General features: G+C 41.4%; 1 protein-coding gene across 6 annotated transcripts in view; it reads right to left on the reverse strand.

Annotated features, from left to right (window-relative positions):
* Positions 1–24,910, reverse strand: part of LOC101096163 (collagen alpha-4(VI) chain-like) — a 147,715-nt gene extending 122,805 nt beyond the window's left edge. For 2 of the 6 annotated variants that reach the window (XM_045037625.1, XM_019810719.3), the window contains exons 1-4: positions 23,728–23,912; positions 22,632–22,779; positions 22,189–22,240; positions 12,372–12,508 (exon numbers count right to left, since the gene is read on the reverse strand). The gene's annotated coding sequence lies outside the window, so the exon portion shown is untranslated. Of the gene's footprint in view, positions 1–12,371; positions 12,509–22,188; positions 22,241–22,631; positions 22,780–23,545; positions 23,664–23,727; positions 24,470–24,657 lie in introns of those variants that run through there. The other 4 variants (XM_045037628.1, XM_045037626.1, XM_045037627.1 and 1 more) reach the window with 4 other exon arrangements.
* Positions 24,911–26,118: the final 1,208 nt, after the last annotated feature.

Here is a 26,118-nt window from a genome sequence, read left to right on the forward strand (position 1 = left end):
CCTAATGTCAACTCTTAATATACCCCCACCGCTTTGCTCTGAGTGAGCCTATCACTGCTTTGTTGAAATTTTACTTAAACCCCACCATTTCCCCAAATACTAGAACAAGCTTGTGTCTTCCTTTGGTGAGGTGTCCTATCATCCTTTTGGTGCATGAGTCCCCTTGCTCAGCAGGTTAACTTTGTTGGATGAGAAGTGTCTCCTTGGTGGTTTTTATCAGATGGACTTTATCACCTCTGGCCAATTTGCTAGTAGCACAAATTGATCAAGGTTGCCAGTCATTATCATAAAAAGCCCTTAGAGAGAGACACTGAGAAGACTGGGCACATAAACTTTGGTCAGGAGCTAAGTCATAATTTTTTTTGGAAGACCTAGGGCTTTGACTGTATAATGAACTTTTGAGAAGGGCAAATTTATATGGTAGACCCAAACCTAGAGTAGAAGGGATAAAGAGAACAACCAGGACAAGGTAAAACAATCATTTACTTTTTGCCCACCTGGAATGATAACCAGCCACCTTGTGAGAAACTTCCATTCCAACCTCTGTCCCAGTGGGAGCTGCAGTCCCCACCCCATGATTGGTCTAGGAATCAGCATGTGACCCAAGACTGGCCAATCAAAATTCTTCCTTAGATTTTCCCCCCAACATCTCAGTTATAAAGCTTTAAAAGCATAGGGGCACCTGGGTAGCTCAGTCGGTTAAGCATCTGACTTCGGCTCAGGTCATGATCTCATGGTTCGTGAGTTCAAGCCCTGTATCTGGCTCTGTGCTGACAGCTCAGTGCAGCCTGGAGCCTGCTTCAGATTCTGTGTCTCCCTCTCTGCCCCTCACCTGCTCACGCTCTGTCTCTCAAAAATAAACATTAAAAAAAACTTTTTTAAGATATGATGCTGAATTTGTCTGTTGCCATGGTTTCAACTTCATGGGCAGCCAGCCTGACCTCAAAACGCAAAGGAAAGCAGAGATGAAACTCTGAGGGCATTCAAGTTCCTGCCCTTCTACTGTTTTTGTTTGTTTGGGGGTGGTTGTTTTATTTTGATTTTTGTCATTTGTAACTCAGAATCATCATTATGACACTTAGGTAGACACAATCTAAAACTTTTTCCAGGGTCCAATATCAGATTTTCTTGAGTTTTATTCCCTCTCTGCAGATGCAAGCCTACATGTCTTTTTGTCAATGAACACCAGATAATTCAACATCTCTTCCTGTTTTCTTTTGCTACCAGGAATCTTAGAGTCAAATACAATATTCAGCAGCAACAAATATTTGTGCAGTTTACAAAATTTAGCCCTGGAAAGGATCTTTCAGATCATCTAGTCAAATCTCATTATTTTGCAGGGAAAACTTGAGGTCATAAAAGGTGATGCAATTTTCCCAAGAAACACGTAAGCAATTAATGGTAATTTTCTTCAATAACTAATGACCTCTACTCACTCTACTGCTGTTATATTCTCTCTGCTCTTCTACCTGAAAACTGCCTTAAATAACCATCTCCATTTTCATCTTCACTAATGGAAGGACAGATGGCAGAGGATGAAGGGATGATTCTAGGAAGTTATGGAGGGAAAGGGGCACCTATAACAGAATTTAACCAAGGAGTAAATATTTTTCAGGCCCTACTGAAAGCCTGGAAGTTTACATGGAGAGATGGAGTTCACAGTGATTCCAGAAAGGGAAGGGATTATTGAGGAGCCAGGGAAGAGAGTTTTAAGGCTGTCAAGAGAAGACTTAGGCTTGGTGCTATACACAGGAATTCCTTAAAAATGATTACAGCTCTAGTACTCTGAAAACTTAAAGACATTTACATGCGACTCATGGAATGAGTCAGGCAATGCTAGTCACAAGTTTGTAACTTGGTGTATTCAATTAAAGGTATATAACAGCCAGCCTGCAACAGAATCTCAGATGTAAGCCACCCCTCACAAGCCCTTCATGGATGAGAAATAGCAAGAGGGGAAGTGATGCAAGAAATGTCATCTGTGATTCATAATGTCTTTATGAAGTCTTCAGGAGGTAAGATGCTAGCTGCCATGAAGAAGATGGATAATTGTCAACTCCATGAACCAACATCAGACCCCATCAGAAGAATATGCCTTAGCGAACAAACTAACTTCATTGGTAACATCAGCCTTGTCCCCCTCTCAAACATCTCTTGATCTGGAAGCTGGAAGGTACACTCAGGACCACAGTCTTGTCCTCCATCCTCATCCCTATAAACAGAGACCTAAAGACCTTCTTCATATGGGGCCAGAAAGGAAGGTATGAGGATTTTTGGATCCCCAAAGATGAAGAACCCTAGTCATCACCAACAAATGCGAGCTGAAAATTCACAGTGGAAGTGGTACTTCATTGGCTCTTGGAATCCAGACTAATCCCAAACTCTATGTTCTTTGGAGAGACAAGATTTCTGCACCCATGACAAAGAGCACATAGGAAGGAATTAAGAAACAAAACACAAACAAAAAGAACAGCCTATCTTCATATAGTCAAAGCCTATACTTTTGGTCATTCATGTAATATCATCATTTTTAAAACTCTATCCAGAATATTCAGTAATTCTGTAACACAACTTCACCAGGCTACAGGGCAAGAGATCCAAACCCATTGTGGGAGAAAAATAATTTGTTTTATGTCACATATTTAATATTTATTTAGATAGAACTTATGGAAGGAAGAATAACAGTCCTTCCTAAAAAAAAAAAAAGTTCATTTTCATGCTATGACTTGCTAATTACAATAAGATCAAGAGATCATAGTCAGGGGATCAGTGATCCCAAGGTTAGCCATAAATTCAATCTCAATGACAAACATAGCTTTCAACTTTAAATGATAAACACTGCAGGCTATAATAAATATTCTAACAAATGTAGTTCCTCATAACACAAACTAATGATCCCAAGGTTACTAATCAACAATCTTTCCAAGGTTTATATTAAGTAAACTTTTGAGTATTACAGGAAACTCTGCCTTTCTAGAAAACTGACTTAGCCTGAAAGTCAACTTTATGATGCCAAGATACAGGTTAAAAGCATGCTTAATCCCATTTTTTGAAGTTTCTGCATAAATCTTTTTTAATTATCATAATCTACATAAAGCAGTGCTTTCCATTTTCAAAGCACTTACTATTTTTTCAAAGTTACTGCTATGGAAATTCTCAAACTTTGACTCAAAGATATTCTGACTGACTTATTATTTAATTCCTACACAAGCCAGATAGAGCTCAGTAAATTTTCCCATATCCTGAGTGTGATGCTATGGAAAATTCTTTAAAACATTTTCCCACAGTATGGCATGTAGGTTTTGGTTTTCATCTACACCCTAGGAGAAGTGTATTGCCCTAATCTGAATGGTCAAGTAGCACTTAATCAAAAGGCCACACACCAGAGATCGCTACCACCAGTGTTTTAGATGTTATTATCTCCAACACCAGGTATTTTGTTAATTAACATGACCATTGGAAAAGGATTCTTTGGTGAAATCAGTGATGTCCTACATATGGGAATTTCCACATATGCTACAGATGCTTCCCATCATTACACAAACAGGATATAAGAATTTAACAAGCCTGGTATATTTTTGGAAATGTTGCCTGAGAGATAATTCTCAAAAGTTCTGGGTCTAGCCCCTGATTTAAAAGGATTCTTGGTTCCCTCACTTACCTAAACAGTGAGCCAAACCTTATCCCTAGAACATTGTCATGTTAGAGAGACTTTCTTTTGTGCAAGGTGCTATCAAGAGCTACTACAAATGGTGCCTGGGTGGCTCAGTCAATTGAGCATCTGACTCTTCATCTTAGCTCAGGTCTTGATTTCAGGGCCATAAGTTCAAGCCCCACATTGGGCTCTGCACTGAGTATAAAGCCTACAGGGAAAAAAAACAAAAAGACAAAACACAAAACACAAAACAAAACAAAACAAAAACAAAAACAAGAAAAAAACTCCTACAAGATAAAGAACTAGAACTTTCCAGATCTTGCCAAGCAGGTGGTCTGTAAACTAACTCTAATTCCAACTTTACTCTGCTTGTTTGTTCCTGCTTAAGCATAAATGTCTAACTGCATAAATGTAACCTGAAACTTGCTCTCTTAGAACTTAATATAAAGACTTATATCTAGACTTACAGCTCTAGCCTCTAAGTACTGGACACAATTGATATTAATCAATAAGTAAAACAAAATAAAAACAAAGGGCATAATAATTATGAACAACCATGTCCACTTAAATCAGGTTTTAATACTGAGGCATCTACCTTTATTTTGTGGATTTTTTTTTTCGCTGCTAAGTTATAACAGGAATTTAAACAGCTTATAATATAATGGTACTTCAAATAACAAACACAAAACAAAAGAAGGGAGGAGTTAAGCTGGCAGAGGAGTAGAGGGACCCCAGGCTTGCCTTGTCCCTCAAACACAGTGAGATAAATATCAAATTATTGTGAATATCCAAGAAATTGATCGGACAACTGAGAGAACAAAACTGCACATACACAAGTAGAAAAATGACCACCTCATAGAAGGTAGGAGCTGCAGAGAGTTCATTTGGGCAAGAAAGGGGCTACAAGTGCTTTTAAGGGAAAAGAACCCTGATCACAAAGAGAGCAGCAAGGGAGAAAGAGAGACAGTGAAAACATGCACAAGTGATTCCACAAGAAAAACTCTTCCTAAACCCATTGATTGGAAAAAGGAGGGGGGATAAATAACCACAAGTTTTAATAAGCAACATAGAGCAAAGTCTGAAGTTTTAGAGGTCTGCACCATCACCAGAGTCATGCCTGTGGGCTTAGCAATGTTCCGGTGGGGAAGGAGGGCAGAGACTGGGAAGTGGGCAGCTCCATCTGAGTCATATGGAGAGAAACAGTTCCTCAGTCACATGGGGAGAAATAGTTCCTCTTCTTGGAGTGATTTGGGAGAGGTGGCATGGCCTCTTTGGGGACAAAAAACCCTGAGGGCACCATTGAGCTGCCCCATTCACTAGCATAGGAACAGGGACTCTGACTGCGGGCAGTGAGCCTTGGTGCCGGCTTCCTGCTATGCTTTACCATAAACTCCAAGGTGCTATGTGGTTGACCGACCCTTTTTCCGGCCAGGAAAAAACAGCTCCTGGCCACAGCACAGGGAGGACCTCTGCCCGAGAATCATTATGGGTCTGTGCCATGAGGGTCCCTGAAGTTTGGAGTTTTGAAACCCACCTGCACCTAAGATAAAACACAGGGGAACCAGGTGGACAGCTCAGACACAGGGAGAAGGCAGAGATCTGACACAAGCTAGGGACACAGGAGGGGTGATTGTTTGCTCTTCTATGAGGGCTTCCTGAGGAGTGGTGGGCGTAAGCTTGTCTACAGAGGGAAAAGATAAGTATTGGATTACGAATGTAGACAAAGGATATTCAGCAACTCCTTAAAGCATAATAACATTCATATCATAGGAGTCCCAGAAGATGAAGAGAGAAAAAAAGGGGCAGGAGGTTTATTTGAACAAATTATAGTTGAAAATTTCCTTCACCTGGGGATGGAAACAGACATCGAAATCCAAGAAATAGAGAACTCCCATTAAATTCAACAAAAGCCAGCCATCACTAAGACATACCATACTCAAATTCACAAAATACAAAGACAAAGAAAGCATCCTAAAAGCAGCAAGGGGGGAATAAGTCCTCACCTATAAGAGAAGACAGATCAGGTTTGCAGCACATCTGTCCACACAAACTTGACAGGACAGAAGGGAATGACATGATATATTGAACATGCTGAATGGGACAACTAGGCAGCCAAGAATACTTTATCCAGCAAGGCTGACATTCAGAATGAAGGGAGAGATAAAGAGTTTCCCAGACAAACAAAAACTAAGGGAGTTCATGACCACTAAACCAGCCCTGAAAGAAATACTAAAGGGGACTCTTTGCAGGGGGTGGGGGGGGACCAAAAGCAACAAAGAGCATTACCAGAAACACCAACTCTACAGGTAACACAAAGGCATGAAATTCACATCTATCAATAATCACTCTGAATGTAAATGGACTAAATGCTCCAATCAAAAGACATAGGGTATCAGAATGAATAAAATAATAGGATCCATCCATAGGTTTCCTACAAGACACTCATTGTAGACACAAGGCACCTGCAGATTCAAAGCGAGGGAATGGATAACAATCTATCATGCTAATAGACATCAAAAGAATGACAGAGTAGCCATACTTATATCAGACAATCTAGACTTTAAACCAAAGACTGTAAAAAGAGATGAAGAAGGGCATTACATCATAATTAAGAGGTCTACCCACAGAGAAGATCTAACAATTATAAATATTTATGCCAACTTGGAACACCCAAATATGTAAATCAATTAATCACAAACATAAAGAACTCATTAATAATAATACAATAATAGTAGGGTGATTTGAAACCCCACTTATAGCAATGGACAGATCATCTAAGCAGAAAATCAACAAGGAAACAATAGCTCTGAATGACACACTGGAATGGATGGACTTAACAGATATATTCAGAACATTCAATCCTAAAGCAGCAGAATACACATTCTTCTCACATGCACATGGGACATTCTCCAGAATAGATTACATACTGGGTCACAAATCAGGCCTCAACAAGTACAAAAATATTGAGCTCATACCATGAATATCTTCTGAACACACGCTATGAAACTTGAAGTCAACCACAAGAAAAAAATTGGAAAGACCACAAATACATGGAGATTAAAGACCATCCTCCTAAAGAATGGTGGGATTGACCAGGAAATTAAAGAAGAAATTAAAAAGTACACAGAAGCAAATGAAAATGAAAACACAATAGTCCAAAACCTTTGGGATGCAAACATAGTCCAAAAAGGGAAGTATATTGCAATACAGACCTACTTCAAGAAGCAAGAAAAGTCTCAAATACACAACCTAATCTTATACCTAAAGGAGCTGGAAAAGGAATAGCAAATAAAGCCTAAAGCCAGCAGAAAAGGGGAAATAATAAAGACTACAGCAAAAATAAATGATATACAAACAAACAAACAAACAAACCAGTAGAAGAGATCAATGAAACTAAGAGCTGGTTCTTTGAAAGAATTTATAAAATTGATAACCCCCTAGCCAGACTTATCAAAAAGGAAATAGAAAGGACCCAAATAAACAAAGTCACAAATGAAAGAGGAAAGATCACAACCAACATCACAGAAGTACAAACAATTATAAGAGAATATTATGAAAAATTATATGCCAACAAATGGGCAACCTGGAAGAAATGGACAAATTCCTAGAAACATAAAAACTACCAAAACTGAAACAGGAAGAAATAGATAATTTGAATAGACCCGTAACCATCAAAGAAATTGAAACACTGATCAAAAATCTCCCAACAAACAAAAGTCAAGGGCCATATGGCATCCCAGAAGAATTCTATCAGACATTTAAAGAAGAGTTCATACCTATTCTTCTCAAACTGTTCCAAAAAATAGAAATGGAATGAAAACTTCCAAACTCATACTATAAGGACAGCATTACCTTGATTCCAAAACCAGACCAAGATGCCATTAAAATGGAGAACTATAAGCCATATCCCTGAGGAACATGGATGCAAAAATTCTAAACAAGATACTAACAAATAGAATCCAACAGCACATTAAAAGAATTATTCACCATGACCAAATGGGATTTATTTGGTTCAGTATCTGCAAATCAATCAACGTGATACACGACATTACTAAAGAGAATAAGGACCATATGATCTTCTCAATAGATTCAGAGAAAGCATTTGACAAAATATAGCATCCATTCTTAATGAAAACCCTCATTAAAGTAGGAATTGATCAACATCATAAAGCCACATATGAAAGACGCACAACTAATACCATCCTCAATGGGGAAAACCTGAGAGCCTTTCCCTACAGGCAGGAACAAAACAGGGATGGCCACTCTCACCATTACTGTTTAACATAGTACTAGAAGTCTTAGCCTCAGCAATCAGACAACAAAAAGAAATAAAAGGCATCTAAATCAGCAAGGAAGGAGTCAAACTTTCACTATATGCTCACAACATGATCCTGTATGTAGACAACCTGAAAGACCACCAAAACATTGCTAGAACTGAGACACAGATTCGGCAAAATCGCAGGATATAAAATCAATTTACAGAAATTGGTTGCATCTCTATACACCGATAATGAAGCAACAGAAAAAAAAAAAATTAAGGGTTCAATCCCATTTACAACTGTACCAAAAACAGTAAGATACCTAGCAATAAACCTAACCAAAGAGGTAAGTGATCTGTACTGAAAACTATAGAACATTTATGAAAGAAACTGAAGAGGACACAAAACAATGGAAAAACATTCCATGCTCATGGATTGAAAGAACAAACATTGTTTGTTAAAAGAACAAACATTGTTAAAAGAATATTGTTGCATTTAATGCAACCCCTATCAAAACCACCAGTATTTTTCACAGAACTAGAACAAACAACCCTAACATTTGTATGGAACCTCAAAGACCCTAAATAGCCAAAGCAATCCTGACAAAGAAAAGCAGAGCTGGAGTCATCATGATTCTGGACTTCAGGCTATATTACAAAGCTGTAGTCATCAAGACAGTATGATACTGGCACAAAAACAGACACAGAGATCAAGGGAACAAAATAGAAAATCCAGAAATGCCCCCATACTATATGGTCAACTAATCTTCAACAAAGTAGGAAAGAATATCCAATCAAAAAAAGACAGCCTATTCAACAACTAGTATTGGGAAAACTGGACAGCAACACGTTAGAATGAAACTGGACCACTTTCTTACACCATACATAAAAATAAATTCAAAATGGATGAAAGACCTAAATGCGAGACAGGAAACCATCAAAATCCTAGAGGAGAACACAGGCCACAACCTCTTTCCCCTTGACCGGAGCAACTTCTTACTAGACACATCACCAGAGGCACGGAAAACAAAATCAAAAATAAACTATTGGGACTTCAAGATAAAAAGCTTCTGCATCGCGAAGGACATAATCAACAAAACTAAAAGGCAACTAAAAGGCAGCCTACAGAATGGAAGAAGATATTTGTAAATGACATATCTAATAAAGGGTTACTATCCAAAATCTACAAAGAACTTATCAAACTCGACATCCAAAAAACAAATAATCCTGTGAAGAAATGGACAGAAGACACCCAGATGGCTAACAGACACATGAAAAGATGCTCAATATCACTTATCAGGGGAATACAAATCACAACCACAATGAGATACCATATCATACCAGTCAGAATGGCTAAAATTAACAACACAAGAGACAACAGGTGTTGGTGAGGAAGTGGAGAAAGGGGAACCCTCTTACACTGTTGGTGAGAATGCAAACTGGTGCAGCCACTCTGGAAAACCATATGGAGGTTCCTCAAAGAGTTAAAGATAGAATTACCTATGATCCAGCAACTGCACTGCTAAGTATTTCCCCAAAGGATCCAAGAATACAGATTTGAAGGCATATATGTACCCTAATGTTTATAGCAGAATTATCAACAACACCCAAATTATGGTAAGAGCCCAAGTGTCCACTGACTGATGAATGAATAAAGAAGATGTGGTATACACCCCCACACACACACACACACACAATGGAATATTGCTCAGCCATCAAAAAAATGAAATCTTGCTGTTTGTAACAATATGGATGGAGCTATAGTGTATTATACTGAGTGAAATAAGTAATTCACAGAAAGACAAATACCATATGATTTTACAAATTAAAGAAACAAAACAGATGAACGTATCTGGGTAGGGAAAAAGAGGGGGGGAACAAATCATAAGAGACTCTGAAATACGTAGAAGAAACTGAGGGTTGCTGGAGGGAGTATGGGTAGGAGATGGGCTAAATGGGTGATGGGTATTAAGGAGGGTACTTGTTGTAATAAGTCCTGGGTGTTGTATGTAAGTGATGAATCACTGAATTCTACTCTTGAAATCAATACAGCACTGTATGCTAAGTAACCAGTATTTAAATAAAGAAAAAAAAAGACCAATTAAGAAAAAAATAAGAATGGAGAAAAATGAGTAAAAACCTGTGGGCTGAAAAGAGGAAGAACAAATGAGCATAGGACTTAATATTGAACTTCCTAACAGGGCAAGAGTTGGGTGATTGGTCCAGAACAGTTCCTCAAAACAATCCCAGTCCACCCCAGCGATGCTGCACCTGAATAGTATGACTCTCGTGAGCCTTTTTGGGTTCATGACCTTCATTCTGAACTGCTCACCGCACCTTTCCTAGAGCTCTTCCTGTCGGCTGGCATCTGACTGGTTTCCTGTTCGCTGCCTCAGCTTCCTCCTCGGACCTAAAAACACTCAGTATGCTTTGCCCAAACATAATTTGAAGGTTATCATAATTCTCATACAAATGGTAATAAGCACACTCAAACTTGTATTCAATTCATTAATGTGGGAACTAGCAGAAAGGCAAAGACAGTTCTAGGAGGCTATGAGAAATTTGGTTCATATGGTCAGATGTACAATGTTGAGGAACGCCACACAAGGCAATAAAACTGTAATGTCTGAGTAATCTCCTCTACTGGACAAGAAAAAAAAATCCATTGTTAGTTTAATGCAACTTAATCTCTAACTTTTTAGAGCTGTGTAATGAATGGGATCTAATCAACTTGTGAATAGCAAATCAAACAAAGTTCCATTCCCTGAGCTTCAGATGATCCTGAGGCAGGCTTAGAAAATGCTCTAGCATGCCATTTAAAATGTCAGACAATCATCTTTTTACTTCCTTCTCAGGTTTTAGATAATTCTCCTGAACACTTCCTTTTTTCCTAATGTCAGTCAACCAACAAGTGACCTGTTTTCCCTCTGATTGTGCTGCCAGGAGCAACCCCCAACAACCCCACTTGCACACTCACACATGACATTGCCTCCCATTGCTAGGGCAGAGCCATGAGGTTTGCTCTAGCTGTCCTGATAGGCCTTATCTACTACCTTTCCTTGCTCAACAGTAGGAGGCCAGTTCATGGATGGAGCAACAGGTTTCCCGACCCTGCAGACCTAAGGATCTCACGTGCTCATCGTTATAAAAACCTCTGGTAGATTCTGATTCCATTAATCTGGGGTGGCGTTTGGGTGTTTTTAACAATCATCCTCAAGGCATTCTTGCTTTTCTGCTTCCCACCTCTGCTTCCCTCCTGATTCATTTACTTCACATGCTCTTGGTTCATGGGAATGTGCAGGAGGATAAATTATTTACAAACTTATACATGCTATTAGTCTGTCCTTCCCTACCTCCCACCCTGATCGGAGGGATGGCACTAAGATATTTGCCCCCTTCTCCAGGCAACCTCATGAACTAATCAAAAATCCTTTGTTTCAGCACAACTGAGGATTCAACCGGGCGTTTGCAGGAAGAGATGACAGGGGCCATTATCTGGATTGAGAAAGGAGGCAGAAATGCCGTGAGACTATACTCTTGGAGTGGGGTTTGGGGTCTCCACACAGGACAGACTCTGGGCCGGGCATGCCCGGTAAGCCCCAGTAGATGAGGGCCCATGCAGGGGGCCTGAAGAGTGCCTCCTTAGCTTGCTAGGAGCCAGGTGGGAAAACCAGTCCTGAGGATGGCCGCCACTATGGAACTCAAGGAGTCACAGTCCGAGGGAGAGCACCTTGGACTCATGACCCCCTCCTCGCTCCAAGCTGAGAATTTGTATTTGACCCTGCAGAGACGAGAACCTCAGTAATATCTGAAGTTAAGTTTCCTGCCAGCCAGGTAGAGGGATCCTTGGAAGAGGTCACCACAGTGAGAGAAAAAAGTACAGAGTTGAGAGCAGGGACTCTGGGGCCAGATAGTTCTAGGTTTAAATTCTGGCCCTGCCCCTTATTAGCTGTGTGACTTGGGCCAGTTACTTATTCTGAAACTCAAATGCAGTGGAGTAAAAGTCACACCTGCTACATCTACAGCCCTCAGCAGGGATAAACTACGTCCTTAAGAACAATTTTAGGGGCACCTCAGTGGCTCAGTCAGTTAGGTGTCCAGTTTGAGCCCCACATCGGGCTCTCTGCTGTCAGTGTGGAGCCTGCTTCAGATCCCCTGTCCCTCTTTCTCAAAAAAAAAACAAAACAAAAAAAAACAAAAAAAAACTTAGGGACACCTGGATGGCTCTGTGAGTTAACCACCCAACTCTTGGTTTCAGCTCAGGTCACAATCTTGTGGTTCGTGGGTTCAGGCCCCATGTCAGGCTCTGTGATGACAGTGTGGTGCTTGCTTGAGATTCTCTCTCCTTCTGCTCTTCCCCCACTGGTTCATTCTCTCTCTCTCTCTCAAAATAAATAAACTTTAAAATAAATAAACTTAAAAAAATAATAATATTACCCATCGGCAAAAGTGTCTTACTTCTGTTTCTCACTTTGTTCTGCAGGAAGTTGAGTTCCTAAGATTTAAGCTTGTTTCTGCAAAGCTGCTGTGGAGTCGGTGCAGGGTGGGGTTGGTGGAGGGATTTGGACCAAGTATGCAGGAATTTGACTTAAGACCTAAGGAAGGAAATATATACAGATATAAATATATGTACATATATGTATTATCCCTCTCTATGTTCAGCTGTTTGATGATTTATTTAATTTACAAATTATCTGTGCAGCTGAATTTATTTTTTTTAATCTTTGTGCTGCACACACACGCACGCACACACACACAAAATACATGTCCCAGGGTATTAACAAAAAATCTAAAAAATACAAGCAAGCCTAAAGGAAAAATAAACATCACCCATAACACAACCCATCACTCAGAAATAACCTCAGGGATCCTTTTAAAAAGGGAAATGTGCCTTGTTTTGCTCTTTGAAGGTTGTTTTCCTTCCTGTGTTTGGAAGTGGTGTGAGATGAGCCAGGTACTGCCCAGAGGGGGAAAAAAAAGAATGGCCCAGACGGCAGAGATGAAGACTTGGGTTGGCCACATGACCACCAGCAGCTGAGTTGATCTCTCTGATCTACACAGCACGGCCACCGGCAGGGTTTTCTTGGCAGGTCTTTCCTGGATCCAAAGGATAAAAGCTGAACTTTCAGCAAATTTTAGCCTCTGGCTCCAGCTTCTGAACACAATGCTGGAGATGTCAGTCTTTCTGCAAAGCTCATTTAAAATCTGGAATGAATGAGCTGATTGCCAGAGGAAAGAGGAAAAAATCTGTTTCCCCATCTATCTGATCAGAGCTTAGACCAGAATTCGGGCTGCCAGGCACATTTACAGCCCAAAGGCAATCGTCCAGCCACACTCCTGGCAGAGATGTGCACCTTGGATCTGTGTTCTCCCTGAGTGGTTTCCTTTTTTCCCCAACCTGGAGAGAGATAAGTGTCTTAGTTAAAGCAGAGCCTTAGACACAGCAACCTGGAGGCAGGTGATTAATGTGGAAGGTAAGGCCAGGAAGCAGGAGAGAGGAAGGCAGGGAAGGAGGAAAGGCAGACCGGAGGCTGTGTTACCAAACCAGGTGAGGGCCTGATCCTGCTGCAGCCTTGTGAGAAGTAAACCACACCGAATGGCTCAGTTACCTCTTAGCTGAGCGTCGCTTCCAAGGGCATCAACTTCAACCAAGCTGACTAAAAAGCCCAATGGACTGCCCCCCTTAGCATTAGAGAAAGCCCTGGATTAAAAAGAGGGGAGGGGCACCTGGGTGGCTCAGTCATTTAAGCGTCTGACTTCTGCTCAGGTCATGATCTCATTGTTCAGGAGTTCGAGCCCTGCGACAGGTTCTGTGCTGACAGCTGGGAGCCTGGAGCCTGACTTCAGATTCTGTGTGTGTGTGCGTCTCTCTCTGCCCCTTCCCTGCTTGCTCTCTCTCTCTCTCTCTCTCTCTCTCTCTCTCTCTCTCTCTCTCAAAAATAAATAACCATTTAAAAAAAAAAAGTGGGGACGTTCAGGGCCCCTGGGTGGTTCAGTCAGTCAGGCATCTGACTTCAGCTCAGGTCATGATCTCACAGTTCGTGGGCTTGAGTCCCACGTCAGGCTCTGAGCTGACAGCTCGGAGCCTGGAGCCTGCTTCGGATTCTGTGTCTCCCTCTCTCTCTGCCCCTCCCTCCCCCCATCTCTCTCAAAAATAAATATTTTAAAAAATTTTTCAAAAAGAGGGGAGATTCAGGGGCCACACTTGAGGGGCAAGTCATCAGGGTAAGGGGCTTCTGGGCTCCCCCTGCACTCTCCACCACAGCAGCTGCTGAAGTCAGAGGTGGCCGAGGAGACGTGAAGGGGGGCACAGACAGTGTCCGCTTCAGCACAGCGTGAGCTGGCTGCAGACCCATCCTGGCCCCAATTTTTAGACTTCCAGCTTTAGGCACATTCCAGCATTAACCTCATTTCACAGTTGAGGTTCAAAGAGTTTGAATGGCTTGCAATTTCGCACCTCCAGAAAGTGGGAACAAAGGACTGAATCTGGGTCTCCTGCTACCTGACACAGTCTTCCTTCAGCCCCAGCCCCACTCATGACGGCAGGACACGGAGATCCTTCCCTCTCTTCTTTTCTTACAAAAAGCTCCCCTACCTGGGATCTCAAAGCGGCCCAGCACTTCCCCTGGAGCCCCCCCTGGTCCCACCGAAAGTCAGTGTCGTGCAGCCTGTAGTTAAACACATGAGCTCTGGGTTCCTGGCTCTGCCATTCTGACCTTGAGCTCATTACCTAGTCTGTGCTTCAGGTTCCTCAGCTATAAAATGTGATAATCATAGTATCTAATTCATAGCACTGATTGAGGCTGAAATGAATTAATATTTATAAAGCACGAAAAGGCAGCCTTGTTCTTGGGAAGTGCTCAATAAATTCAGTCCTCACTCAACAGATATTCACTGAACACCTACTTTATGTCAGACACTGTTCTAAGTTCTGAAGATGTGGCAGAAAACGAACAGATAAAACTTCTTCTCTCTCATTTCCCAGACCAGAGATTCTCAAACTTGCATGTGCATCACTGGGTGTTATATGTAGGGCATGAAACACTGGATTCTACTCCTGAAATTATTATTGCACTGTATGCTAGCTCACTGGGATGCAAAATAAGAATAAAATAATTTTTAAAAATTAAAAAAAATGCATAGTGCTATTCCATTTGTATTTGGCAAAGAATAGATGTTGTGCAAAATACGTATTTATACATTTGCCTGCATGTATATGGTATACACAAGCATTTACCTACGTATGTTCAGCGGTATAGCAAGGGAGGAGGTAGGCTGCTATACAGTCTAATCCATAGGAAGGAGTATTTTATCCTGGGCAATGTTTAGAATTCCTAGTGCATGGTGCTAATGAAAAATAGACAAAAAACAAACAAAAAAACAAACTTGAGTGTGCATCAGAATTACTTCCAGGGTTTATTAAAACGCAGGTAAATGGGTCCCACTTCCAGGGTTTCTGATTCAAAAGGTCTGGGGTAGGGCCAGGAAGTTTGCATTTCTGACAAGTTCCCAGGTTAGGCTGCTGCTGCTGGTCAAGGAGCTGATCTTCTAGAATCATTGTCTAGAAGGTAAAGTAAGTAAAGACAGCATATGCCAGATGGCAATTAGTAATGTGAAGAAAAACAGAGCAGGGAGAAGGAGGTGGGTGATAGCTCGTCCACAGGGCTCAGAGGAGATTTCTCTGATTAAGGTACCGTTTGAGGAAGGGCCTGAGGGAAGTTAATGAGCAATTCAGGTATTCTGAGTGGAGAAAATACAAAGCAAACAACAACAAGTGCAAAGGCCCTGGGGAAGGAGCATGCCTTAGGAAATCAAGACTGCTGCCAGGTAAGAGGACACCTTGGTGTCAATCATGCCAAGAACTGAGAGTGCCAAGTGCAGCCCAGGCTGGATTTCTGCTCTCTTTGCCCCCTTGGTTGGGTGCTTCCTACAGAGCTCAATTCACACAACGGATTGTGGTGGTTCTGGGAGGGCTCAAGGAACAGCAAGGAGGTCTAAGAGGCTGGAGCTGACTGAGGCGAGGAGTGGTAACAGAAGATGAGGTAAATATGTCTTCTAAGTTACAGTAAGGACGCTGGCTTTTACCCTGGATGAAATGGGAGCCATCAGACAGCTCTGAGCAGAGAAGTGATAGGATTTAACTTAAAATCACACTGCCTGTGAGGTGAAAAGAGAGGGCAAAGGTGGGAGCAGAGCAACTACTTGAGGAGGTTATAAGTATTAGTTTTACAGAAGTATCACTTCTGCAGGGAGTGGCTTCCTGTAATAAGCCTAGTGATGCCCAGCCTTGAGCGACTGCCTAGGAGGGCAGGAGTTATAGGAAACTCTCCATCATATCCTAGCTAAAGTATTTAGACAGTCACCATTATGCATTTTCCCTACATTGTATCATTTAACGTCCCAGGAACTCCATGAGCTGAATATTAACAATACAAATGGATAAAATGAGGCTCAGAGAAATGAAGCATCTTTCCCAAATTCTCACAGCAAGGTCCCTCAGACCTCAAAGAAGGCCTCTTGTGTCCTTTCCCTGTCTTCTGGATAATAGCTGAAATATTGTAATTAACTAATGAATAACTTTTAAAAATGTGTAAGTTAGTGCTGATTCCAAGTTGTCCTGATGGTACTGTCATTCTTAGTCACTTCCTTCTATGTTTTCTTGGCCTGGAGAGGACTGGAGTTGGACTGGGAGCTAGAAATTCCATCTCACCTGGGTAAACCCATGTAACCCTCACTGTAAAAGCTTTCTAGGGAAGCTGAAAATAAAGTTTAAGAACCAATGTAGAAAAGTGTCCAAGTTACTATTGCTGCATAACAAAGTACCCCAACACTTGAGGCAACCGTTTCATTTTGCTCACTACTCTGGGTCAGGGATTCAGGAAGGGCTTGCCTACAGTTTTCGCTCCTGGGGGTGTCCAACATGGTTGGGGTATCTAATGAAGTTGCAGCCAGATGTCAGCTGGGCCTGTGCTCATCTAATGGCTCCACTGTCCTGGAGGTCCAGATGTCGCCCTCACTCACATGGCCACCAGTTAGTCCTTTCTGTGGCTGGTAGTTCAGCTGAGCTGTCGATTGGAGTGCCTACACGTGGCCACTCCAGCCTGGTGGTCAGGGTGGTCAGACTTCTTTCATAATGGTTGCTTTCCATAGTGCGAGCTCGCAAACTGAACTGGGTAGAAGCTACATGGCCTTTTATGGCATAGCCTCAGAAATCATAGAGCATCACTTGACCACAACTATTTCTTGAAGCAGTCACAACCCATCCAGGTTCAGAGGGAGGGGACATACAGTCTACCTCCCGATGGGAGGTGCATCAAAGAATGTGCAGACATGTAAAACTTCCGCCAAAATGTCATCTAGTGGCGTTCAAAAAGTATCTGCCTAACTCATATACTCTGCTGGTGGGAAAACAAATTAACCTAAGCCCCATAGAAACCAATTTGGGAATATCTATCAAAATTACAAATGCATATACTCTTAGATGGATCAATTCCACTTCCGGGAATTTAACTTCCGGATGTGGTCAACGCAAATTACAAGTCAACTCCAATATTTCAGGGGTGTTCAAGAAGTAGAACCAGCATTTCCACTAAAAAAAGAAAAAAAAAATCTGGGTGCATTTCTCCATTTAAGGAGACCACAACACTATTAAGTATATTAGATGATCCTAATTATTATTACGTGGCCTTCCATGTGCCCAGCATGCTACCTGCTTTACACCTCTTCTTTCTAATCTTTTGCACAACTCTCAAAGGTCAATTATTTCTATCTCTCTAGAGGTTTGGAAAAATGTGACCTGCCCGAGGCCACACAGTTTGTTAAGTAGGGGACCTAAAATTCAGATCCAGTTATCCCTGACTCCATATCCCAATCTTCAGCTTGCAGTAGCATAATGCAGTCTTTAACGTCATATGCTTGCATTTGAGAATCTCTAGTCTTTTTGCATTCCCCATCCACTGCACAATATTTCATTACAAGTTGTTTCCTGACAGAAGTAACATAGAAAGATAAACCCATACGATTCTTTGAAGGAGACCGACTGTGAGATTAATGTTTGCACTGAAAATTTCCTTAGAAATGAAAATTATTCTTGAAATGTGTAAGTATAAACATTGTTAGTTTGCATATCTTAATAAATTCCCAGAAATTGCATCTCAGCACATTTTCCCTCATCTCTACTCTTGCCAACATTGTGTGAAGACAGCTGAAGATGTAAGAATAGAGGTTAACACGAATCAATAATGGTTGTTTATTGCCCAAAATGGAGTAAGCATAGGTAATGGGCAAAAATGCTTTGTCTTAGTAAGTTAGCCAACATCTTCCCCATCCCCTGATTCCTCACAAGTGTCACTGAACGTAGCTGCTCCATGGAAGTTGCCCCATGGAAGGAGCTGCCCCATCCCAGCACTTTACACACACTCACACACTTGCACACACGTGCACATCCACACATCCTGCACCTGAAATTTACTCCAGCTTTTTTTTTTCACTGAAATATAAAGGCACAAAAAATTCCCCAACTCAGCAAACTCTCCCAGTTTGTTGAGCCAACTGGACCACTCCCTTGCTCAGACTTTTAGAATAGCTCCATATTGCTCATTGCAGTATGAGCAATACTCCTTTCATCAGTAAAATTTTAAAGTACTGTATTCTAAGAAGTAGATAAGAAAGTAAAACTTCCATGTTCATTCTACAAGGCCAGCATTACTCAGATACCAAAAACAGACAAAGACACGCCAAAAAAAAAAAAAAAAGCAGCTACAAGCCAGTATCTCTGATGAACATAGAGGCAAAAATCCTCAACAAAATATTAGCAAGCCAAATTCAACAATACATTATAAAAATTATTCACCACAATCAAATGAGATTTATTCCAGAGATGCAAAGGTAGTTCAACAATCACAAATCAATGTGATATATTACATTAGTAGGAGAGACGATAAAAACCATAAGAGTATCTCAATAGATGCAAAAAAAGCATTTGACAAAATAGACATCCACTCATGATAAAAACTCTCAACAAAGTGGGTTAAGAAGGAATATGCCTCAAAATAACAAAGTCCATATATGAAAAACCCACAGGTAACATCATACTCAATGGTGAAAAACCGAAAGCGTTTCCTCTAAGATCAGGAACAAGACAGGGGTGTCCACTCATCACTTTCATTCAACACAGTACTTGAAGACCTAGCTTCAGCAATCAAATAAGAAAAAGAAATAAAAGGCATCCAAAGTGGTAAGGAAGAGGTTAAAAGTGTCACTGTTCACAGATGACATGATACCATATAGAGAAAACCCTCAAGACTCCACCAAAAAAAATATTACAACTGATACATGAATTCAGTGCAGTTGTAGGATACAAAATTAATATATAGAAACCGGTCACATTTCTATACGCTAATAACAAAGTAGAAGGAAGAGAAATTAAGAAAACAATTCCATTTACAATTACACTGAAAAGAACAAACTACCTAGGAATGAATTTTACCAAGGAGGTGCAAGACCTATACTATGAAAACTATAAGACATTGATGAAAAAGGACACAAACAAGTGGAAAGATATGTCATGCTCATAGATTTGAAGAACTAATATTGTTAAAATATCCATACTCCCCAAAGCAATCTAGCAATCTACAGATTCAATGCGATCCCTATCAAAATATCAATGGCATTTTTCATAGAACTAGAACAAATACTCCTAAAATTTGTATGGAACCGCAAAATTAAACCCTAACTAGTCAAAACAATCTTGAGAAAGAAGAACAAAGCAGGAGGTATCACAATCTCAGATTTCAAGATACACTACACAGCTGTAGTAATCAAAATAGTATGATACTGGCATAAAAACAGATACATAGATCAGTGGAACAGAATAGAGAGCCCAGAAATAAATCCACACCTATATAGTCAATTAATCTACAGCAAAGGAGGCAAGAATATACAATGGGGGAAAGACAGTCTTTTCAATAAGTGGTGTTGGACTAGATAGCTACATGCAAAAGAATGAAAGTGGACCACTTTCTTACACTCTATACAAACATAAACTCAAAATGGATTAAAGACCTAAAAATGAGGCCTGAAACCATCAAACTCCTAGAAGAAAACATTAATCTCTTGGCCATCACTTGTAGCAACACATGTATAGATAGATCTCTTCAAACAAAGGGGGAAGAGCAAAACTAAGCAATTGGGACTACACCAAAATAAAAAGCTTTCGCACAGTGAAGGAAACCATCAACAAAACAAAAATCAAGCTACTGAATGGGAAAAGATATTTGCAAAGGATGTATCTGATAAGGGGTTAATATCCAAAAAACACACAAAGAATTCATATAATCCAACACCAAAAAGACCCAAACGATTCAATTAAAAAATGGGTAAAGGACCTGAATAGACATTTTTCCAAAGAAGACATACAGATGGCCAACAGACACATGAAAAAGATGCTCAACACCACTAACCATCAGGGAAATGAAAACCAAAACCACAATGAGATATCACCTCACACAAGTCAGAATGGCTAGTATCAAAAAGGCAAGAAATAACAAGTGTTGACAAGGATGTGGAGACAAGGGAACCCTTGTGCACTGTTGGTGGCAATGTAAATTAGTGCAACCACTGGATAATAGTATGGAGGATCCTCAAAAACTTAAAAATAGAATTACTGCATGATCCAGTTATTCTACTGCTGGGTATTTTCTCAAAGAAAATGAAACACTAATTCAAAAAAATATATGCACCCTATGTTTATTACAGTATTATTTACAATAGCCAAGATATGGAAGTAACCCAAGTGCCTACTGATAGATGAATGGATAAAGATACATATATAAGAAACATAAATAAGAAATTATATATATATACATACATAACATATATAACACATATAACACATATAACCCATATAACCCATATAACACAACACATATAACACGTATAACACCTATATAACCTATATACTTATAACACCTATATAACCTATATATATATATATATATATATAACACCTATATAACCTATATAACATATATAATATATATATATATATATATAGGGGTATCTGGGTGGCTCAGTTGGTTAAGTATCCAACTTTGGCTCAAGTCTTGATCTCATAGTTCATGAGTTCAAGCCCCACGTTGGTCTCTGTGCTGACAGCTCAGAGCCTGGACACTGCTTCAGATTCTGTGTCTCCCTCTCTCTCTGCCCCTCCCCTGCTCATGCTCTGTCTCTCTGTCCCAAAAATAAACATTAAAAATTTTTTTAAAAAGATATATATGTAGTCTTCTGCCATAAAAAAGAATATCTTGTATGGATAAAGAAATTGTGGTTTATATACACAATGGAGTACTACGTGGCAATGAGAAAGAATGAAATATGGCCCTTTGTAGCAACGTGGATGGAACTGGAGAATGTTACGCTAAGTGAAATAAGCCATACAGAGAAAGACAGATACCATGTGTTCATTCTTATGTGGATCCTGAGAAACTTAACAGGAACCCATGGGGAGGGGAAGTGAAAAAAAAAAGAGGTTAGAGTGGGAGAAAGCCAAAGCATAAGAGACTCTTAAAAACTGAGAACAGGGGCGCCTGGGTGGCTCAGTCGGTTAAGCATCCGACTTCGGCTCAGGCAATGATCTCAAGGGGTTCGTGGGTTCAAGCCCTGCGTCGGGCTCTGTGCTGACAGCTCAGAGCCTGGAGCCTTCTTCGGATTCTGTGTCTCCCTCTCTCTCTGCCCCTCCCCTGCTCATGCTCTGTCTCTCTATGTCTCAAAAATAAATAAAAACATTTAAAAAAATTTTAAAAACTGACAACAAACTGAGGACTGATGGGGGGTGGGAGGGTGGGGAGGATGGGTGATGGGTATTGAGGAGGGCACCTGTTGGGATGAGTACTGGGTGTTGTATGGAAACCAATATGACAATAAATTTCATTTTTTTTTTTTTAAAAAAGAATGTCTTGTTATTTGCAACAACATGGGATGGAACTAGAGGATATCATGCTAAGTGAAATAAGTCAGACAGAGAAAGATAAATACCATATGATTTTACTTATATAGAACCTAAAAAAATAAAACAAACCAAAAAATTCAAACAAACAGACTCTTACATACAGAGTACAAACTGGTCATTGCCAGAGGGATAGTGGGTGGTAGGATTAATAGGTACGAACTTCCAATTATAAAATAAATAAGTCACAGGTATTAAAAATCCAGCATAGGGAATATAGGCAAGTTATTGTGATAACATTAGATGATGACAGATGGTCACTACACTTACCATGATGATCACTGAATAATATATAGACTTGTCTAATCAATATGGTGTACACCTGAAAGTAACATAACATTGTATGTTAATTATAGTTTAATCCTTAAAATCGTAAAAGTATTTGTAAAAAAAAAGTATGAAACATCACTCCCAAATTTCTTCCTTTCTGCTACACTAAGTCCAGTCTCTGACACTTCTGTATAAACCAAATCCACTCCCCAAGAACCTCCCTGTAGTACCCATTATACGTCTCTTTTTCCCAATGCCATCCAGTATTTTAGGACCTTTAGAATCCAACTTAACGGTTGTCTATGACCTTGTAAACTCTCTAATTCAGTGCTCCCCAAATGCTGGTGTGCATAAGAAGCACCTGGAGGGTTTTAAACAGATTGCTGGGCTCCACTCCCAGGGTTTCTAATTCAGCAGGTATGGGACGGGGCTCAAGAACCTACATTTCTGACGAGTTCCCAGGCGATGCTGCTGCTCTGGGGACTGCAGCGAGGGAGCCACTGGTGTAGGGAAAGAGCAGGCTGTTTGCTAGCTACTTGAATCTGGGCAAATGACAGAGACGTTCTTCATCCACACTCTCACTTCCAACGACTGTGGAAAGAACGGAAGTAATGTATTTCAAATGTTTAGTACAGTCCTGGTGCATAGTAAGAGCTCAATACATGGGAGCTATTATTTCTAGCAGAAAAAAGACCAGACTTCCTGGGGATTAACTAGATAACAAAGGCAACACCTAGGCTGTGGCTTAACAAAGTTCTGGGCTGTAGTCTTATTCGCAGGACGGCCACGTCCCTTGCCAGAACCTGAAAGGAAGCCAAGCAAATTTTCAGTCGTCCACTTATGTAAGTCTTTATCCAGGACGGGCAACTGAGAATAACATTTCCCATGTTTATAAGACCTCTCTCAAAGCTGAACACCTGTGATTTATTCAAATCGCAATTAAATAGGGAAGTTTAATATTATTTTCACATTATTGTAAATTGTACTAACAGTGACAAGAAGCAAAGTAACCTAGAGTCTGTCCCAAACTGTCTTATCGTGGCTCTTCATTAGAAAAAAAAATAGAATCTTTTTTTTTTTATTTTTTTTTTCAACGTTTATTTATTTTTGGGACAGAGAGAGACAGAGCATGAACGGGGGAGGGGCAGAGAGAGAGGGAGACACAGAATCGGAAACAGGCTCCAGGCTCTGAGCCATCAGCCCAGAGCCCGACGCGGGGCTCGAACTCCCGGACCGCGAGATGGTGACCTGGCTGAAGTCGGACGCTCAACCGACTGCGCCACCCAGGCGCCCCTAAAGTAGAATCTTAAGAAAAGCTTCAGGAATAATTTATAATTACAAAACCAGCTCTGACTACCTTTGTTGGCAAGGGTATCTGAAAAGAAGGTCCATGTTTGCAGAATCCTGGACTGTGGTGGGGGTGTAGCTCTTTGCAACCTAATCCATCCAGGGGAAGGGGTGGGGGGCGGAAAAGCTGGCATCCAACCTGATCAGACCCTGCCGCACTGGCCCGCGGCGAGCGGGGGACTGCGGACCGACCTCTGATTTTGTAGAGCCGGGGCCTGACCAACACCCTGGCTTCAGCAGCTGCAGTCTCAGGCCTGGACTTTTCCTGGGACTTCCGGGAAACCGAGAGACAAAGAATGGGGCTGACAGAGCATATCCGGTCTCGTGCAGCCTCCAAAACCCTCAGCCCCACTGTTCCGCCCCCCTGCCAGTCCCAGGCGCAGCTTTCACACCTCTTTGAGACTCAGCACCTCATACACGGCACCTGGGAAGCGATAGGGGCTCAAGAAATGCTGATTTCCTAATCAAGTTACTAAACAAGGTAATAGTTGACAGGTTTTATTTTTTTAATCTGTTATGACACTGGTGCTATATGGTGGCTGTGGTAAATTCAAGAAACTGGGAGTCATAAGAAAGCAGTATGTAGACAGGCTTCAAATTTGCCTGCTAATATTGTTTCTTTCCATACCTGTATCAGTCAGGGTTTAATCAGAGAACCACCAGGAGAAATATAAGCAATTATGGCTTTTTTAAAGGGATCTGAACATTTGTAATCATGAGCGCCGGTTAAACAGTTTATACAGGGCTGTTGTTTCCACATCTGGTACTGGGGACTGAGTCAGCAGGGCTGGTCGGCAAAAGCAAAGGTGGATGCGAAGTGGGAGAAAACGGGACAAGCTAGACTTTTCAGGCTGAGCAGGAAAGCACAAAGATGGATGGAGCCATGTCAGACTCTCACAGCCTCCCAGCCGCCATCTTCAGTGATGCAAGGGACCTGTAGGCAAAGTTGGTGTCCTTTGTCACAGAGATAAACACGCAGCTGGCACGGGAGTTGGAGAAGCCAGAGAGGAGATTCGGCAGAAGCAGAGTCGCTACGGACAGGGCTGCTGCCCCCCCCCCGCCAACCAGGTGAAGAGCGACAACAAGCATCACCTACCACACCAACCAGTACCCCAAACCCACCTTCCAAGCACTGAAGACAATATAGCTGCTGATTCATTTCTGAATCATTTCACACAAAATGTCACATGGGGTCCCCACCATGCAGAAAAGAAAACTCTGGAAAATGTAGTCCTAACTAAGAGGAGTCGACGTGAAAGAAACCCACCACAACCCCTGGCATGGTGGCCAGAAGTCAGACTCTCCTGAGGGTGAAGCTCCTTGTTCCAGCTCAGAGAGGGTCTAAGCACAAGAATCAGGTGCTGACCATAAACCCTAACTCACAGCCAGTTCTCAGAAAAGAGGGGCAGAGTGCAAACTGCAACCTTGGAAATTTTAGGAGGTGTAATTGATTTCAGTTGAATTTCATACCAATTAGCCAAGGGAGGCAACTCAGGACAGATTCTTGACAAGCTGGCTCTTCAGGACAAGATGAGAAATGCAATCTAGACACAGAAATTGGACTCCATAAAAATCCCCCACTTTGTGGTAAACATACAGATTCCTCCCCCCCCCCCCCCCCCATGATCCTGGAAGGTCCGGGAGGACTCCCGGGAATCTGTGTTTCAACTAACACCCAAAATGATTCTCCCACCAGTGAACCTTAGTCCACACTCAAGACTTTTCTAGCGGCTTGCAAGTCAACTTGCAAACTCCCAAATCTACCCCGGCTGCAAAAGCTGGTGGCTGCAGGTTATTTTAATTGAGGGAACATCAGAGAGTATCTTTACAGAAAGGCAGCGGTGGGAGATTAGAAACTTGCTATTTGGGGTGCCTGGGTGGCGCAGTCGGTTAAGCGTCCGACTTCAGCCAGGTCACGATCTCGCGGTCCGTGAGTTCGAGCCCCGCGTCGGGCTCTGGACTGATGGCTCAGAGCCTGGAGCCTGTTTCCGATTCTGTGTCTCCCTCTCTCTGCCCCTCCCCCGTTCATGCTCTGTCTCTCTCTGTCCCAAAAATAAATAAAAACATTGAAAAAAAAAGAAACTTGCTATTTATGTTAGCATGATGTTCTAAAGGTTATTTTAAAATTCTATTTATTGAGGGCTCATAAATGTTACTTGCTCTATTAATAAAAAAAACTTGCCGGTTACCAAATCACATGCTCCAGTTGTGACTTGCCGAACAACCCACACGTTTTACCAGCCTCCAAGCAGCCAAGATGTACTAGCGCCACCTAAAGGCCCCTAGGGGCACACGCTAAGTGCAAAACAAGACGTCCTCTGTGATTGACTGCAGCAAACAAGAGACTGAACTTTGGGAACCGCCAATGATGAGGGTTTGATTTTTTTTAGTCGTAAATAACTGTGAGAATTTGCTGTGTGTCCTTCCTTGACTGCTTGAGAGAATGGAAAGAACACGGACTTTGGAATTCGGCAGACTTGGTTGAAATCCCGGCTCTGTCACCTAAAAGCTACGGCCACATTTTGTGCCTGACTGCGCATCTTGGCTCACAGGTGTAGCCCGTGTAAAGTGATGGCGGCTGGC

Source organism: Felis catus, chromosome C2 (assembly GCF_018350175.1).
Source record: "Felis catus isolate Fca126 chromosome C2, F.catus_Fca126_mat1.0, whole genome shotgun sequence".
Taxonomy (NCBI): Eukaryota; Metazoa; Chordata; class Mammalia; order Carnivora; family Felidae; genus Felis; species Felis catus.